The following is a 5,792-nucleotide window of genomic DNA, read 5'->3' as shown; positions in this document are numbered from 1 at the left end:
GTAGTTTTTTTAGTTATATGTTCTAACATTTTAGCCTTGGATCGACACGTCACACATGCTAACCCTAACTCTTATACCCTATCCTACTAGTCAATGTATTTCACTCTGGACCTCCATTTATCTTTAAATCAGGATAACATCATGACCGATGACATCATAGTGATGACGTTATCAGTTGCGTTTCATGTGGTCCACAGTTTAAGATTATTTTTAAAAATATGTAACATTTTTTGAGTTTTTCTAGCATGCGTTGTTTCCTGCTTCCGTATTTATTAAAAACTTTTGAAAAACTTTCATACCTTTTAAGGTATAATAACTTTTACTTATGTTGCTCAACAAAATCCATAAAATTGGGGTAACAGGTAACTCCATGAAGAGAAGTTATTTTTAATTCACTACCTAGATTTATAAATAGACATTTTCATAGATAAATACACTTGTCATATGAGTCATGTAATAAAATGAATAATATAATATAAAGCAAATGTATTTAAGTTTCAAGTATTAGATATGTTATCTAAATAACAACTTTTTCTACAGCATAACTAATATTTTCTGATTACCTTATATACAGAGAACATAAAAGAAATCAGAATCATTTTCCGGACCTAGAAAAAAGTTTTTAAAGTGAGATTGTTTGTTTTGAACACAAATAATTAAATATTTTTTCAATATTACTTCTTCAAAGTGCGTTTTTTTCAAACAATAATAGTACCATTAAGCATTATATATATATATATATATATATATATATATATATATATATATATATATATATATATATATATATATATATATATATATATATCACCAGTTAATGCATATATAAATATATGCTTTAACTAGTGATAATGGTAATAATTATCCTAATATTAATAAAATAATATGTTATTGTGATATTTAAAATTTTAATTCATCTACAATTGCTACAATACTATAATCATTATATTATAAGAAGTTTATAAGCTTTTTAAGTGTATAAGCTTTTTAAGCTTTGAAAGAAGTGTATAAGCTTTTTAAGCTTTTTGTGAAGCGTTTAAAAATAATTTTTTATTATAATAGAAAATATATTACAACTTATAGTTGTGCATTGTTTCCAAGCTTTTCCACTTTTTAATACCGTATTCTTTTCTCAATATTTTATCTGGAAGTAAGTTATTTACACTATACTCAATTGTATCTAGAGTGTTTTTACGCAAAACAGTTGGATGAGTGTAGTCAATCGTTTCAACAATACTTTCGCGTCTAAAATCATTAGGGCTAGGACAGTTACTTAAGTCTATAGCGTTTTCACGAACTAAAGTTTCAGTTTTATCCTTTTTATGTTTTAGACTGAGTGGCCAGATGGAACCGATTTTTGAATGTTTTTGTTTTAGTAACGGATGGATGTTATGATCATCAGTTGTTGCTTCATTTTTTGTTTCACTAATCATCTTAGTGGTATTAATATATTTCCCATCAATTCCATTTAATGCATCTTTGTTAAACGATTTAGAGCGAGATTTTGTAATACTTCTAACAAGTTCTGGTGTAGTGTAACCAGGTATGAAGTTTTGAGGTACAACAACATCGTTGTCGCTGTACTTCTTTGATCTTGATTTGGGTGAGTGACGTCGATCATTTGACGGTGAATGCTGCATATTCTTACTTTTCTTTGTTTTCAATCAAATTTTTCTAAAATTATTGAAATTTTTTCCATTAAATATATTTCATTAATTATAGTTATTAACTATAATTATAATTATACTAACCATTAATTATAGTTACTATCCAAATTTATACCATACTTACCCAAGGTACTGAATGACTTTGTAATAATGTACTTTTGTAATATGTAATAATGGACTTTGCTTCTTTTATTGAACACTTCTTTTATTATTACCAATAAAAACGTAACATATTGAGCTTAAACGGCAAAAAATGATTTTTATCATACTTCGTAATATATTTAGTAGCTTTATTAAGTTTTGCAAACAATTTTTTTTATTTTAACTTTAAAATATCTCAATCAAAAATAATCAAAGCATTAACGAGAGAAATTTAACTTGAAAAAAAGTTGTCATAAGTAGCGTGATTGAAACTCGATATACTTGTTTATTAAATCCGGTTTCTATTGATGGCCTTTGTTTTTTTTTAAATCTATTTTTGTCAACTAGATGTTAACTATTCTGTTTTTGCATTCTTATCTTTTTTTGAAGCTACAAAGTGTAATAAAGTTTATAAAAGTTATTTTCATTTTAAATTACTACAACTTTTATGACTTTTTTTTTTTCTGATGTAAAACATACCACGCTTACAGAATAAAAATTATGTAACAACTTTTTAAAGGCGCTTTCTTTTTAAAAAATTTCTGATGTTATGTACTGCGTAACGTCATTAAAGGCACGACGTATAAATAGTGCGCAGTTGCTTAGAGACCAAAACAAAATAGGTAAATATGGAAACTGTGAACTGCAAACCGGAAAAATAAATAAAAAATTTCAGAATTAGATAAAATTTTAAATAAAGTAACTCTTTATTTTATTTTTTTATTTATATTGATAACAACTTATACATCAATACCAACCTAAACCATCAGTCAAATTATTATGTTAGTTTACCTCATTTTGTATTTGGTATATAATGTGCGTGTACCATTTTGTATTTGGTATATAATTTGCGTGTACCATTTTGTATTTGGTATATAATGTGCGTGTACCATTTTGTATTTGGTATATAATGTGCTTTGTGACTACCGGTATGGGTAATTTAGCGTGATGCAATATGTTAAATTATTGGTAAAAAAAATTTTTTTATTTGAAACCTTTAATGCAATCCTATTTGTTACCATAGGAACGATTCTTTTGTTGTTATTGTTGTTGTTGCTATAACTTAAAAATCGTCTTCTTTGAGGAGTGTCACTCCCCCCCCCCCCGCTCCCAACACAAACATCTGTAGAGTCGCTCCGTGCTGTTAGAACTGTTGTCAGATTCATACATCCATAAATGGATATAAAAGAATCTTTATAAAGCCTTTAGAGATGCATATAACTAAAGTTTAATGCAATAAAAAAATAAAGCTAAAAGTAGTTAGAGACAATTATTGGCGCGAATTTTAAAAATTCTATTTGTTGGTTTATCTTCGGTTGGTTGTTGACGTTAAAATGTTCTATTAACAGAATTGTTAAAGTTAATTCGTTAAAAACTTTGATAAATAAAAGTTATTATTAGCTGATTTATAATAATGCAGTCACTTGGTACAAACTTTGTGCTATTTAGGGTAAAACCATGAAATTTGGTGGACATGTTGATTAGGTTGAAATGTTAACTGATAACGAGTTACAGGGCTATAAATCCAGGGGGTGAAATGGTACAAAGTATTTCGTGCAAAAATAAGTTACAATTATTTTTTAAAGATAAATAAGAATGTGCAAAATTTTGTAAGAATTTTAGTAATTTAATAATTTATTTATTTAAATATAAAATTTGTTTATTAATATTATTATTTTTTATAAAAAAAAAAACTTTGATAAGACGATTAATCCTATAAACCTGCCTGAAATTCATACAAAGTTGAATAACTTCTTATTTACACGTTAAGGATATTTTCTTTAACATCATATATAATTATATAATTTAAAATAAAAAATGTAAAATAGATAAAAGGCGTTGAAGTGAAAATTTATTTGGATTTTTGTCGTTTGAGTGGAACTTGTGTTTGTTTTGTCAAAAGAAAACCATTGAGAGTAACTAAATCATGTTTCATCAAGAGCAAAATAAAATTCATCAAAATTGGTTTTAAGTTACAAATTTAGTTATGTAATTTCAAACATGGGTAGCCATTTAAAGTAGAAAGCTTAGATCTTCTTTTGCTTGATCTCAATAACAAAAAAGTAGTAAATACGGTTAACTTATTTACACAAGATGCTTTACCTCCTACCCAAGATGCTTTGCAACTGCATATCTCTAGAGCTGATTAGCAGGCTTTGTATTTCTGGACACAATCATTCCATAAGAGCTCACCATGCCTAATCCATGTGAGGAGGGTTCGATTATGGAAAACAATATTTACGAAATTGTTTAGATGACGATTCTGAAAGCTAATAAAATGTGCAGTTTATAAGATGAGGCTGCAAAATAGAGAAAAGCTGTAGAGATCTTTGTAGTTGTATAAAAGCATTACTTCCATGTTCCGTACTTTGCAAATTTGGTAATGATTGTGAGAGTTAAATTCATAATTTGCCAAAAGTTTTGATTACAACGGGTTTCTAAAGTTTATATAAAATTTCAGAGGGGAAATTTAGAAATAAAATTATTTTAAACGACGATTTGAAAATAATTTGTCTGGTAGAAATTTGGTGTAAAAATAACGAACAAAGTTCACAATTTAAATCAACAGATTACGTCTCAATACATCAACCACGTGGTTCTCACGCCGGTGGAATGGAAATTTTTACTTTTCAACGTAGTTAAAGCAAATCATTAAAATATAAAGTTTTTCGGAACTCCGTCTCGTCGGACTTTTGTCGGTTTTTCTGAGTTTGGAGTTTGAGAGAAATCGAGAAATCTTGACGAAACTCCGACAAATTTTTTGGAAAAAATCATTTTTTATTGGTAAAATAATTAAATTCTTCTTTTTTCTATGCTGCTTTTACAATAACTTTAAGTTGTTGTTTTAATATAATGTGTTTAAAATTTTTTTTTCAGTGACAATTTAATGTGACGTCACAGTTGGCAGAGAATTTAGTATTATAATTTAATTTTAAAAACAAACAAAATAAAAAATAAATATAATAAGTTAATTTATCTAAAAGGTAAATATAATTAGGCATTAGTTAATTCAAAGCTAAGTTATTTAATTTAAATGAATTAAAAACAAATATCTGAGGTTTAACAAGTGACGAATGGTGTAGCAATAGAGGTAGAAGATACTATAATTTAAATGTTAACCACGATTTTACGTATTGCATAGGAAGAGTGAAATTGACATTTTCATGTTCTGCTGAAACATTTGAACATTTTTAATAAAAGATTTATAAAGATATATAAAGAAATAAAGAAATAAATACAAGAACAATGTTTAATTATCAAATTTTAATTAGATACTTTACTTTTTTATTTTACAACAAAAGATTATTGAAACTCCGATTTTCTTTTTCGATTTTTTGGATCCTTTGGTTCGAAGGGAATTGCTTGTGAAGAAATTGCTAATGATTGTCTAAAGCGAATATTACAAATGATTGTGCAAAGAGAATTGAAGACCTTGGGTTAAAACCTCAAATGTCCACTTTTATGCAAATTGGGTTTATGTTATTTTTTGGTTGCCTATATATGAGTCTATGCAATTACTCTTGTTAAATATTTCTTTACAAATTATATGACCTTCAAATTGACTGTCGAAAAAAGGTACTTTTGTAAAAATATTAAAAGTCACAACAGGTTTCCTTAAAAACAGAAAATGTCCGCATTTTTACCACTGCACTAGGGTATAATCATTTATTATTTGACATTTATGAATGGAATTTCTTGTGTTGCTCTCTATTTATAAGTTTTTCCAGGGATAATGGAAAGTTCAATACAAGTGTCTGAAATACCTAGAAAGTTAAAAATTAACCACAGCAAGCAGAACTTAATTAAAGTTGCAAGAGTAAAGGTGGCTGGTCATGTTAATCATGCAAAAAAGTCCCTAAAAATCTCCTTGCTAAAATTGTTGGCCAAGATTGCAGGTATAAAATAAAGCATTAAGTTATAATATTATCAAATAATAACAGAGATATATCTATTATTAATAAATTATTACTAAACATGCATCAT

At 27.0% G+C, this 5,792-nt stretch overlaps 1 long non-coding RNA gene across 1 annotated transcript; it reads right to left on the bottom strand.

The window, feature by feature from the left end:
- Positions 1–1,022: 1,022 nt before the first annotated feature.
- Positions 1,023–2,058, bottom strand: LOC100214291 (uncharacterized). Its single transcript, XR_010636665.1, has 2 exons — positions 1,792–2,058; positions 1,023–1,674 (listed from the first exon to the last, which is right to left on the bottom strand). It is a non-coding gene; the product is annotated as an uncharacterized LOC100214291 (long non-coding RNA).
- Positions 2,059–5,792: the final 3,734 nt, after the last annotated feature.

Source organism: Hydra vulgaris, chromosome 02 (genome assembly GCF_038396675.1).
Source record: "Hydra vulgaris chromosome 02, alternate assembly HydraT2T_AEP".
In the NCBI taxonomy this organism is placed as follows: domain Eukaryota; kingdom Metazoa; phylum Cnidaria; class Hydrozoa; order Anthoathecata; family Hydridae; genus Hydra; species Hydra vulgaris.
The sequence above is the reverse complement of the archived record's forward strand: the minus strand, read 5'-3'. Positions and strand labels throughout refer to the sequence as shown.